The following is a 14,580-nucleotide window of genomic DNA, read 5'->3' on the forward strand; positions in this document are numbered from 1 at the left end:
GTATCTATGCAGACTACTGGGTCCCAGGATTAAGCACCGCACTGCACGGAGCCATGCACTGAGTGTGGAGCAAATGGTTTGTGTGGCCTTGCGCTTTTTTGCTAGTGGAGCCTTCCTGTACTCAGTCGGGGATGCAGAACAGCTGAACAAGGCCACAATTTGCCGCACAATAAGGAGTGTGTGTCTGGCTATCAAAGCATTAGCAGATGTCTTCATCTCCTTCCCTGGCCACAAGACTCTGTGACATCAAAGAGGAGTTCTATAGGATTGCAGGTAAGAGGATCTACAAATTACAGGACAACTGTTAACACATAGTAGGATACTCATTACTTTGTGTGACAGGTTTCCCCAATGTCATTGGTGCAGTGGACTGCACACACATAAGGATAAAAGCCCCCTCAGGTGCCCATGAGGCCGATTTTGTGAATAGGAAATCCTTTCACAGCATTAATGTTCAGGTGAACATAACTTTTTGATATTGTCCATTGACGAACACTCTGCATTGCCAGTGATGTGCATTGATTGGTGTAATATTCCTCATCTTATGATTTCAGATGGTCTGCAATGCTGACTGTGTGATCAGCAATGTTGTGGCAAAATGGCCTGGCTCAGTCCATGACTCCAGAATCTTTCGGGCCTCTGAAATCTATCAGTGCCTATCACAAGGTAAGCCACACAACCCCTATTTATAACCATCATGGCTGTGTCAAGAATATCACTGTGTTTATGAGGTAGTAATGATGCGATTTTGTGTTGACAGGTGAATTCTCTGGTGTGTTGCTGGGAGACAGGGGGTATGGCTGCCAGCCTTTTCTCCTGACACCTTTCACAGACCCCCAGGAAGCACAGCAGGCCTACAACCATGCCCATGCCAGGACCAGGGCCAGAGTTGAAATGACCTTTGGCCTCCTGAAGGCACGCTTTCACTGCCTTCACAAATTAAGGGTCAGCCCTGTTAGGGCATGTGATATTACTGTGGCTTGTGCTGTCCTCCACAATGTGGCCTGCCTGAGGAAGGAGAGGGCCCCCAGAGTGCCACCAGCCATGGACTGGGACAATCCGGCAATCTTCCCTGATGACGACAGTGGTCGGCTGCTGAGGGACCAATATGTGTTGAATTATTTTAGTTAGTATGTGTGCTTTCAATTTTGGTTAAATATGTCCTGCGGTGGCAGAGGAATTTGGGTTTTTTTGGGTTCGTTTTTTGACGAATTTGGCCTCTTATGATGTTTGTGCGGTATACTGTGTGTAATACAAGGCTGCAGGGAGGCTACTGCATCCATTCATTTGTCTGTTCAGTTGATGTGTATGGATTTGTCCTGCATTTATTTTAGTGTGCAGACATGCAGGGTGTGTTATATACAGACCTTTGAATGTGTATGTATCATTTTGTATAATATGCTTGGATTCTGTGCTTTCCATCTTGTAGAGTCACTGTGACTTCAGTTTCGAAAGGAGCTGATGGTTTACCTGCTTTGTTTTGTCCTTATTCAATAAAGGAACATAATGTTACACATTGTGTTTTTATATTCATATGGAATGTGTATTTGTTTATATGACAGAGTACTAGGGCCACACTGAAGAAAAAGGATAAAGTCATTTATGAGGCTGGTTCTTTCTGCAGAAAAGCTACATATTGTTTTTACAGTTTTGATACTTATGACAATGTGATACTTAATATTCTGGCACATCAGCATGTCTTTGTTTATGAAACCATACTGAAGTACAATTTCACGAAATGCCCCACATCTGTCATTTTAACAACTGTCCTCCTTTAAAACAACTGGTTACAATATTATGACTTGTGTTTTTTTTCCCCTCTGTGGCCCTAATATTTTATATATAGCCTTATAGTCTATGGGAAACTGTAAATTATCTAATGATAGCAACATCATCTAAAAATCATTTTTTTATCCAAAATCATTGAAATTAATGATCACAAACGTTTAAATAATAACAGTGGGTCTAGTTATATGTGATAACAATGTATAGTGAGCAGTGAAATAACTATTGGTTTCCATTTGTGGTGACTGCTGACTGACATTAGGGATGAGATTAAATAGATCCTGGAATTTAGCCTGGTCTGGAGCAGGCTAGCTCCACAGAATAAATCTCCATGGTAATTTATACCATAACATATCCTCCTGCCCCCTATCCATCTTTAGTGCAACCGGATTACGGATCAATTGAGCCAGGATCACCAAGATATCCTGGCTTAATCCCTTATCCTAGTTTTGTGCAACAGGCCCCTGGTAAGTGAAATGGAACAGCTGATTGAGCTGTCATGTGACCAAATGAATTCACGGGTCACTACTGAGGAGTTTAGGTTGATGACTCAAAAGGGAAAATACCATGGCACACTGAACATCAATGTCGCATTCAAAACATTTGCGAACTCGGGAAATCTCTGCCTTCCGACTTCAGCGCATTCAAGACAACTGGGAACTGAAACATAAGCGAGCTCCGACTGAGGAAAAAACCCCGATTTGAACGGTCATCCACCTCGGAATCTCGAGAAGAATCTTGAGAAGAATCTTGAGAAGAATCTTGAGAAGAATCTTGAGAAGACAATCAGAAATACTGTTAGAATGTTTTTCACTTGACTGCCACAGCGTCAAATAAAACATGTAAACATTGGTTTTTGGGGTCGAGAGATTTTTGTTGGAAATCCAAAATTCAGTCGAGAGTCCAAAAAGGGAGAGTTATTCTACTTGACAGAGCAACATTGTTAAATAGTAATAACACATTTTTGACCTTCAACAAATGCACAGACTTCGACAGGAAAACAACTCAGCTAGTAGGCTCAGGAGAAAGAAACAACTCAGCTAGTAGGCTCAGGAAAAAAAAACTCAGCTAGTAGGCTCAGGAAAAAAAAAAAACTCAGCTAGTAGGCTCAGGAGAAAGAAACAACTCAGCTAGTAGGCTCAGGAGAAAGAAACAACTCAGCTAGTAGGCTCAGGAAAAAAAAAAACTCAGCTAGTAGGCTCAGGAGAAAGAAACAACTCAGCTAGTAGGCTCAGGAAAAAAAAACTCAGCTAGTAGGCTCAGGAGAAAGAAACAACTCAGCTAGTAGGCTCAGGAGAAAGAAACAACTCAGCTAGTAGGCTCAGGAAAAAAAACTCAGCTAGTAGGCTCAGGAAAAAAAAACAACTCAGCTAGTAGGCTCAGGAGAAAAAAACTCAGCTAGTAGGCTCAGGAAGAAAAAAAACTCAGCTAGTAGGCTCAGGAAAAAAAACAACTCAGCTAGTAGGCTCAGGAAAAAAAAACTCAGCTAGTAGGCTCAGGAAAAAAAAACTCAGCTAGTAGGCTCAGGAAAAAAACAACTCAGCTAGTAGGCTCAGATGTCCTTTATCTATTACCCAAGAGGCGGATGAAGTCGTGGGATACCATTCTAATGTCTCTGTGTCCTGTATGAAGGAAGTTAGTAGTTTCGCAAGCCAATGCTAACTAGCATTAGCGCAATGACTGGAAGTCTATGGGTATCTGCTGCTAGCATGTTCCTCACTAAAATGGAAGAAGATGGAACTTTAAACAGGTGTCCTTACTCTGTGGTCACTAAAGATCCCACGGGACTTATTGCGAGAATAATGATGAGTACCATTTTATGTGTAATTTATTTACCTAGGCAAGTCAGTTAAGAACAAATTCTTATTTTCAATGACGGCCCTAGGAACAGTGGGTTAACTGCCTGTTCAGGGGCAGAACGACAGATCTGTATCTTGTCAGCTCAGGGATTTGATCTTGCAACCTTTTGGTTACTGGCCCAACGCTCTACCCTGGGTATCTAGGCCTAGGAACAGTGGGTTAACTGCCTGTTCAGGGGCAGAACGACAGATCTGTATCTTGTCAGCTCGGGGGTTTGAACTCGCAGATATGTATATCAAACTGTATTCCAATTATATAATACTATGTGTAAACGTGCCATGTATGTATAATGTATGTACGTATAATGTATATAATAAATAAAGATTATGTTTAGGGTCAGAGTTCACCAGCACCTCAAATGTTCCACTGCTTGAGCTTCCTGTTCCTCTTTATAGGATATTATCTCAACAGTATTGTAGAGCTCCTGTTCCTCTTATAGGATATTATCTCAACAGTATTGTGGAGCTTCCTGTTCCTCTTTATAGGATATTATCTCAACAGTATTGTAGAGCTCCTGTTCCTCTTTATAGGATATTATCTCAACAGTATTGTAGAGCTCCTGTTCCTCTTTATAGGATATTATCTCAACAGTATTGTAGAGCTCCTGTTCCTCTTTATAGGATATTATCTCAACAGTATTGTAGAGCTCCTGTTCCTCTTTATAGGATATTATCTCAACAGTATTGTAGAGCTCCTGTTCCTCTTTATAGGATATTATCTCAACAGTATTGTAGAGCTCCTGTTCCTCTTTATAGGATATTATCTCAACAGTATTGTAGAGCTCCTGTTCCTCTTTTATAGGATATTATCTCAACAGTATTGTGAAACTCCTGCAGCTAAATATAAACAGTACCGGCACCCAACATGAGTACCGGAAACAATTTCAGTCCAAGTCAAGAACGGGTGAGGGTGGTGAATTTCTCCTTACACTGTAAAGAGCTCTGGGTGTCTAGAAAAGTACCATGTAAGTCCAATGTACTATTATTAAAGGTTTTTCCATCTTCCATAGCTTGAAGACCATGTTGAAGACTTCATGGCTATGTTAAATAAAATAAATAAATGCCTTTAGTAAGTGCCTAAGGTGACAAATAAAGTAACAGGGTTGAAGTTTTTTTTCTTCTTCATCTTATAGCAGCAATATGTCACTTTTTTGGGTGACCTGCCCCTTTAAATAGAAATGTGTGTTATAGATCTGTTAGGAAGTAGATCTCTCATTGAAAGCTAGTCTAAGAAGTGGTACATCTGTTCTATGTGCCCTATTTCTATGCTTCCCTTCTGGTTTCATTTTTTGCTTTCCTTGCGGTTTTGTACACCAGCTTGAAACAGCTGAAAATACTATATTTTTGGTTATGAAAAACATATTTCACTGCGGTTTAGATTGTACAACAAATCTCTACACTGTACTTGCTTGTTTTGTCACAAACTGAAAATAAGTGAAATATTAGAATTCTAGCAACAAGTACAAAAAATGCCTGCATATAGTGCATTTTAAAATCAGCCAATAAATAAATAAATACAAATCTGTGAAAGTGTACATTTTTACGAGTGGATTTGTCTACATGACAGATATTGGACCTATTTGGGGTTAAGACAAGTCCCTATGAGTAAGGGGAAACATGATAAACAAGCTGAGTTGGAATAAGACATGTGATACCCACTTTGCATTTGATTGGTTTTGTTGTAGGTCGAGTAGGCGGGCCTTCTGACTTTGTGTGTAACGGGGTGAGTGACTGGTTGCCGGGGAAGTCAGGCGCAGGAGAGCAGAGATGGGTGAGAACGGCTTTAATATACACCCTCGGCCAAAGGTACAGGCGAGGCAGCACAAAGCACAACCACGGTAACATGAACCGGATGAAACAAAACAAACAAACCTAGCGCAAGACAGCCTGTAGCGTAAACACCCTACACAAAGAACAGTTCCACACACAGACATGGGGGAAACAGAGGGTAATATACATTTAGTCTGATGAGGGAATGTTAACCAGGTGTGCGGGGAAACAAGACAAAACAAATGGAACAATGACAAGTGGAGCGGCGATGGCTAGAAGACCGATGGCGTCGACCGCCGAACGCCGCCCGAACAAGGAGAGGGACCCGACTTCGGCGGAAGTCGTGACATTGTGACTGTCATGACACTCCCTCATCTGATTGGTATTTTAGTATTTATTAGGATCCCCATTGGCCGCTGCCAAAGCGTCAGCTACTCTTCCTGGGGTCCACATGAAACCTGGCATGATACACAGCACAGAACATTATTAGTTGAGGACTGAAATACATACATGTAAAATGTCACACAAAGCCTACATACCTGTGCATAAACACAATATCTAGGTCTAATACCACAGGGGGCTGTTGAGGGGAGGACGGCTCATAATACTGGCTGGAACAGAGCGAACGTAATGGCGTCAAACACCATGGAAACCATGTGTTTGATGTATTAGATACCATTCCACTAATTTCGCTCCAGACATTACCACGCGCCAGTCCTCCCTAATTAAGGTGCCACCAACCTCCTGTGTCTAACACAGTACCAGTCAAACGTTTGGACTGGCATTGTACATAGCACAGTGCAAATTACAATAAATGGCTGTGTTTATGAGCAGTCCTCTTTGTGCAGTAAGGTGTTCTTTAATTTGGTTTTATTGCTAGCTTGAGTTACCTGGGTTACCAGAGAGTTCCATGTGGTCATGTTACCTGGGCTACCAGAGAGTTCCATGTAGTCATGTTACCTGGGTTACCAGAGAGTTCCATGTAGTCATGTTATCTGGGCTACCAGAGAGTTCCATGTAGTCATGTTACCTGGGCTACCAGAGAGTTCCATGTAGTCATGTTATCTGGGCTACCAGAGAGTTCCATGTAGTCATGTTACCTGGGCTACCAGAGAGTTCCATGTAGTCATGTTACCTGGGTTACCAGAGAGTTCCATGTAGTCATGTTATCTGGGCTACCAGAGAGTTCCATGTAGTCATGTTACCTGGGCTACCAGAGAGTTCCATGTAGTCATGTTATCTGGGCTACCAGAGAGTTCCATGTAGTCATGTTACCTGGGCTACCAGAGAGTTCCATGTAGTCATGTTACCTGGGTTACCAGAGAGTTCCATGTAGTCATGTTACCTGGGCTACCAGAGAGTTCCATGTAGTCATGTTACCTGGGCTACCAGAGAGTTCCATGTAGTCATGTTACCTGGGTTACCAGAGAGTTCCATGTAGTCATGTTATCTGGGCTACCAGAGAGTTCCATGTAGTCATGTTACCTGGGCTACCAGAGAGTTCCATGTAGTCATGTTACCTGGGCTACCAGAGAGTTCCATGTAGTCATGTTACCTGGGTTACCAGAGAGTTCCATGTAGTCATGTTACCTGGGTTAACAGAGAGTTCCATGTAGTCATGCTACCTGGGCTACCAGAGAGTTCCATGTAGTCATGTTACCTGGGTTACCAGAGAGTTCCATGTAGTCATGTTACCTGGGCTACCAGAGAGTTCCATGTAGTCATGTTACCTGGGCTACCAGAGAGTTCCATGTAGTCATGTTACCTGGGCTACCAGAGAGTTCCATGTAGTCATGTTACCTGGGTTACCAGAGAGTTTTATTTAATACTGTGTGTTTCCCAGCCTCTGCTCTGGACCTGGGGACTGTGAACAGACCTCTGGTTGCATGTCTTGTGCTGTACTGATGAGTGTCCGAACTGTGTGCCAAATGCTTAAATAGACAGTTCGGTACCTTCAACACACCGATACCTTGCACAAAGAGCTACCCCGCACTTTGACATAGTACCGGTACACCCTGTATATAGCCTCCACATTGACTCTGTACCGTAACACCCTGTATATAGCCTCCACATTGACTCTGTACCGGTACCCCCTGTATATAGCCTCCACATTGACTCTGTACCGTAATACCCTGTATATAGCCTCCACATTGACTCTGTAGCGGTACCCCCTGTATATAGCCTCCACTTTGACATAGTATCGGTACCCCCTGTATATAGCCTCCACTTTGACATAGTACCGGTACCCCCTGTATATAGTCTCCACATTGACTCTGTACCGGTACCCCCTGTATATAGTCTCCACTTTGACATAGTACCGGTACCCCCTGTATATAGTCTCCACATTGACTCTGTACCGGTACCCCCTGTAAATAGCCTCCACTTTGACATAGTACCGGTACCCCCTGTATATAGTCTCCACATTGACTCTGTACCGGTACCCCCTGTATATAGCCTCCACATTGACTCTGTACCGTAATACCCTGTATATAGCCTCCACTTTGACATAGTACCGGTACCCCCTGTATATAGCCTCCACATTGACTCTGTACCGGTACCCCCTGTATATAGCCTCCAAATTGACTCTGTACCGTAACACCCTGTATATAGCCTCCACATTGACTCTGTACCGTAATACCCTGTATATAGCCTCCACATTGACTCTGTACCGGTACCCCCTGTATATAGCCTCCACATTGACTCTGTACCGGTACCCCCTGTATATAGCCTCCACATTGACTCTGTACCGGTACATCCTGTATATAGCCTCCACATTGACTCTGTACCAGTACCCCCTGTATATAGCCTCCACATTGACTCTGTACCGGTACCCCCTGTATATAGCCTCCAATTTGACATAGTACCGGTACCCCCTGTATATAGTCTCTACATTGACTCTGTACCGGTACCCCCTGAAAATAGCCTCCACATTGACTCTGTACCATAACACCCTGTATATAGTCTCTACATTGACTCTGTACCGGTACCCCCTGAAAATAGCCTCCACATTGACTCTGTACCATAACACCCTGTATATAGCCTCCACATTGACTCTGTACCGGTACCCCCTGTATATAGCCTCCACATTGACTCTGTACCGGTACCCCCTGTATATAGTCTCCACATTGACTCTGTACCGGTACCCCCTGTATATAGTCTCTACATTGACTCTGTACCGGTACCCCCTGTATATAGTCTCCACATTGACTCTGTACCGGTACCCCCTGTCTCATTATTGTTATTGTGTCACTTTTTTAATTTGTAATTTGATTGATTTATTTATTAGTTTATTTTGTAAATATTTTCTATTTTCTTAAAACGGCATTGTTGGTTGATGACTTGTTAGTTAAGGGCTTGTTAGTAAGCATTTCACTGTGAGGTCTACTACACCTGTTGTATTCGGCATTTCACTGTGAGGTCTACTACACCTGTTGTATTCAGCATTTCACTGTGAGGTCTACTCCACCTGTTGTATTCAGCATTTCACTGTGAGGTCTACTACACCTGTTGTATTCATCATTTCACTGTAAGGTCTACTACACCTGTTGTATTCAGCATTTCACTGTAAGGTCTACTACACCTGTTGTATTCAGCATTTCACTGTAAGGTCTACTACACCTGTTGTATTCAGCATTTCACTGTAAGGTCTACTACACCTGTTTTATTCATCATTTCACTGTGAGGTCTACTACACCTGTTGTATTCAGCATTTCACTGTAAGGTCTACTACACCTGTTGTATTCAGCATTTCACGGTAAGTTCTACCTACACCTGTTGTATTCAGCATTTCACTGTAAGGTCTACTATACCTGTTGTATTCAGCATTTCACGGTAAGTTCTACCTACACCTGTTGTATTCGGCGCATGTAACTTATACAATGTGATTGGATCAATGTTATCAGCAGCTGCGCTGTCTAGCACATTGATTGGTCGAGTAGGCGGGTCTTCTGACTTTGTGGCTGTGGTAACTAGTGACGACCAGGGTAGAGCGTGGGAAACCGAGAGAAAAGCACAGAGAGAGTGAGGAGAGGACCGAGAACAAATAAGCGCCAGTGAGAGAGAACAACAAGTGAAAGTGACCATGTCCACCACTATGGCCGTCCCGGCGACCCCTCCTGTCCTCTCACCCGGCTCAGGAGCACCTTCCTCCTTGGGAATATTCCGCTCCGACCCGATCTACACCGCCACAACCACCAGCCCTCATCCAGACTCCCCCTCACCGCGGCTCACCACCACCGGACTCCTCAACCCCTTCCTAAGCGGGTCAGGAGTCCCATCCGGTGGTTTGGGATTCGCCAACACACCGGTTTTTCGAGATCGAGGAATTTCCACCACTACAACTACAACCACAACCAGTGAGTGCAGAATGGTGGATGTACACGGAGTAAAAGTCGCCTCTTTCAGCGTCGGAGGACAGGACGACTTGATTTGTCTACCCCAAGTTTTTGACCTCTTTCTAAAACATCTCGTCGGCGGGCTTCATACCGTTTACACCAAGCTGAAACGCCTGGATATTTGTCCGGTTGTGTGTACTGTGTCGCAGGTCCGGGTCCTGAGGGGTCTCGGTGCGATACAACCGGGAGTTAACCGCTGTAAGCTCATCTCCAGGCGAGACTTCGAGGCGCTCTACACTGATTGCACCATTGCGAGGTAGGCTATATTTTATATATATGTATGTTTACATCTATTTCTACGTTTGTATCTTCGATTATCGTTGTAAACTATTAGTAAATGCCATGCGACCGTGTGTTCAATATTAGTGGTGTAAATGACTAACGTTGATTAAGTAGTTTTTTGGTGGGTATCTCTACTTAACTATTTCTATTTTTGACAACTTTAACTTCTCTACATTACTAAATAAAATAATGTACTTTTTACTCCATACATTTTCTGAAACACCCAAAAGTACTCGTTACATTTTGAATGCTTATCAGGACAGGAAAATAGTCAAATTCGCGCACTTATCAAGAGTGTGCCCCAGGCTATCCTTAAATAACAATAATTTAACTTAACATTTTGCAATCTGGTTTGCTTAATATTAGGAATTTGAAATGATTTATACTTTTACTTTGGATACTTAAGTATATTTTAGCAATTACATTTACTTATGTATATTTAAAACCAAATACTTTTAGACTTTTACTCAAGTAGGATTTTACTGGGTGACTGTCACTTTTACTTGATGCATTTTCAATAAGATATCTTTTTACTTTGACTCAAGTATGAAAATTGAGTACTTTTTCCACTACTGTACAATATAAATGTGCCAGCATTAGCTGACAATATTCCACTCCATGGAGAATTCAGTTTCTGATGAACTGTGGAACAGAGACCAGGTTTTGTGCAATTCAACTCCAACTACATTGATTTGCATAAGGTCACTACTTAAAAAATTTTTTTTTAAATTATGAAACACTTACCTTGTGCCTGTGTTTGTCCTCTGTAGTTGCGTGCCTTAATATATTTGCTGAAATCTATACCCTTTCCCAATAAACATGAATCGAATACACCCACCGACTGTTTCCTTGTTGAGTTCGATTGGCACATGCCCATTTGCAGGAAAAAAGCTGTTTCATGGTGTTTGACCAAGACAAAATTCAACGAAACACAACACACAGAAAACTGAGCATTCAATGTTGACACAAGTGGTTATATAAACGAACTGAAACATAGTACTTCATCTTGAGTTTTTATCCTAAATAAAGAACTTCATTCTACAATATGTAACTTTTTGGGGCGTCCTGACCAAATTCCCATAGAAATGTGTGTTATAGATCTGTCATTCTCATTGAAAGACAGTCTAAGAAGCCGTAGATCTGTTCTATGTGTTATAGATCTGTCATTTTCATTGAAAACCAGTCTAAGAAGCCGTAGATCTGTTCTATGTGTTATAGATCTGTCATTCTTTATTGAAAACCAGTCTAAGAAGCCGTAGATCTGTTCTATGTGTTATAGATCTGTCATTTTCATTGAAAACCAGTCTAAGAAGCCGTAGATCTGTTCTATGTGTTATAGATCTGTCATTCTCATTGAAAACCAGTCTAAGAAGCCGTAGATCTGTTCTATGTGTTATAGATCTGTCATTCTCATTGAAAACCAGTCTAAGAAGCCGTAGATCTGTTCTATGTGTTATAGATCTGTCATTTTCATTGAAAACCAGTCTAAGAAGCCGTAGATCTGTTCTATGTGTTATAGATCTGTCATTGTCATTGAAAGACAGTCTAAGAAGCCGTAGATCTGTTCTATGTGTTATAGATCTGTCATTCTCATTGAAAACCAGTCTAAGAAGCTGTAGATATGTTCTATGTGTTATAGATCTGTCATTCTCATTGAAAACCAGTCTAAGAAGCCGTAGATCTGTTCTATGTGTTATAGATCTGTCATTCTCTTTGAAAACCAGTCTAAGAAGCCGTAGATCTGTTCTATGTGTTATAGATCTGTCATTTTCATTGAAAACCAGTCTAAGAAGCCGTAGATCTGTTCTATGTGTTATAGATCTGTCATTGTCATTGAAAGACAGTCTAAGAAGCCGTAGATCTGTTCTATGTGTTATAGATCTGTCATTCTCATTGAAAACCAGTCTAAGAAGCTGTAGATATGTTCTATGTGTTATAGATCTGTCATTCTCATTGAAAACCAGTCTAAGAAGCCGTAGATCTGTTCTATGTGTTATAGATCTGTCATTTTCATTGAAAACCAGTCTAAGAAGCCGTAGATCTGTTCTATGTGTTATAGATCTGTCATTGTCATTGAAAGACAGTCTAAGAAGCCGTAGATCTGTTCTATGTGTTATAGATCTGTCATTCTCATTGAAAACCAGTCTAAGAAGCTGTAGATATGTTCTATGTGTTATAGATCTGTCATTCTCATTGAAAACCAGTCTAAGAAGCCGTAGATCTGTTCTATGTGTTATAGATCTGTCATTTTCATTGAAAACCAGTCTAAGAAGCCGTAGATCTGTTCTATGTGTTATAGATCTGTCATTGTCATTGAAAGACAGTCTAAGAAGCCGTAGATCTGTTCTATGTGTTATAGATCTGTCATTCTCATTGAAAACCAGTCTAAGAAGCGGTAGATATGTTCTATGTGTTATAGATCTGTCATTCTCATTGAAAACCAGTCTAAGAAGCCGTAGATCTGTTCTATGTGTTATAGATCTGTCATTTTCATTGAAAACCAGTCTAAGAAGCCGTAGATCTGTTCTATGTGTTATAGATCTGTCATTGTCATTGAAAGACAGTCTAAGAAGCCGTAGATCTGTTCTATGTGTTATAGATCTGTCATTTTCATTGAAAGACAGTCTAAGAAGCCGTAGATCTGTTCTATGTGTTATAGATCTGTCATTCTCATTGAAAACCAGTCTAAGAAGCCGTAGATCTGTTCTATGTGTTATAGATCTGTCATTCTCATTGAAAACCAGTCTAAGAAGCCGTAGATCTGTTCTATGTGTTATAGATCTGTCATTCTCATTGAAAACCAGTCTAAGAAGCCGTAGATCTGTTCTATGTGTTATAGATCTGTCATTTTCATTGAAAACCAGTCTAAGAAGCCGTAGATCTGTTCTATGTGTTATAGATCTGTCATTGTCATTGAAAGACAGTCTAAGAAGCCGTAGATCTGTTCTATGTGTTATAGATCTGTCATTCTCATTGAAAACCAGTCTAAGAAGCTGTAGATATGTTCTATGTGTTATAGATCTGTCATTCTCATTGAAAACCAGTCTAAGAAGCTGTAGATCTGTTCTATGTGTTATAGATCTGTCATTTTCATTGAAAACCAGTCTAAGAAGCCGTAGATCTGTTCTATGTGTTATAGATCTGTCATTGTCATTGAAAGACAGTCTAAGAAGCCGTAGATCTGTTCTATGTGTTATAGATCTGTCATTCTCATTGAAAACCAGTCTAAGAAGCTGTAGATATGTTCTATGTGTTATAGATCTGTCATTGTCATTGAAAGACAGTCTAAGAAGCCGTAGATCTGTTCTATGTGTTATAGATCTGTCATTCTCATTGAAAGCCAGTCTGAGAAGCCGTAGATCTGTTCTATGTGTTATAGATCTGTCATTCTCATTGAAAGACAGTCTAAGAAGCCGTAGATCTGTTCTATGTGTTATAGATCTGTCATTCTCATTGAAAGACAGTCTAAGAAGCCGTAGATCTGTTCTATGTGTTATAGATCTGTCATTTTCATTGAAAACCAGTCTAAGAAGCCGTAGATCTGTTCTATGTGTTATAGATCTGTCATTCTTTATTGAAAACCAGTCTAAGAAGCCGTAGATCTGTTCTATGTGTTATAGATCTGTCATTTTCATTGAAAACCAGTCTAAGAAGCCGTAGATCTGTTCTATGTGTTATAGATCTGTCATTCTCATTGAAAACCAGTCTAAGAAGCCGTAGATCTGTTCTATGTGTTATAGATCTGTCATTCTCATTGAAAACCAGTCTAAGAAGCCGTAGATCTGTTCTATGTGTTATAGATCTGTCATTTTCATTGAAAACCAGTCTAAGAAGCCGTAGATCTGTTCTATGTGTTATAGATCTGTCATTGTCATTGAAAGACAGTCTAAGAAGCCGTAGATCTGTTCTATGTGTTATAGATCTGTCATTCTCATTGAAAACCAGTCTAAGAAGCCGTAGATCTGTTCTATGTGTTATAGATCTGTCATTCTCATTGAAAACCAGTCTAAGAAGCCGTAGATCTGTTCTATGTGTTATAGATCTGTCATTCTCATTGAAAACCAGTCTAAGAAGCCGTAGATCTGTTCTATGTGTTATAGATCTGTCATTCTCATTGAAAACCAGTCTAAGAAGCCGTAGATCTGTTCTATGTGTTATAGATCTGTCATTCTCATTGAAAACCAGTCTAAGAAGCCGTAGATCTGTTCTATGTGTTATAGATCTGTCATTCTCATTGAAAACCAGTCTAAGAAGCCGTAGATCTGTTCTATGTGTTATAGATCTGTCATTCTCATTGAAAACCAGTCTAAGAAGCCGTAGATCTGTTCTATGTGTTATAGATCTGTCATTCTCATTGAAAACCAGTCTAAGAAGCCGTAGATCTGTTCTATGTGTTATAGATCTGTCATTCTCATTGAAAACCAGTCTAAGAAGCCGTAGATCTGTTCTATGTGTTATAGATCTGTCATTCTCATTGAAAACCAGTCTAA

Source organism: Oncorhynchus kisutch, linkage group LG9, assembly GCF_002021735.2.
Source record: "Oncorhynchus kisutch isolate 150728-3 linkage group LG9, Okis_V2, whole genome shotgun sequence".
Taxonomy (NCBI): Eukaryota; Metazoa; Chordata; class Actinopteri; order Salmoniformes; family Salmonidae; genus Oncorhynchus; species Oncorhynchus kisutch.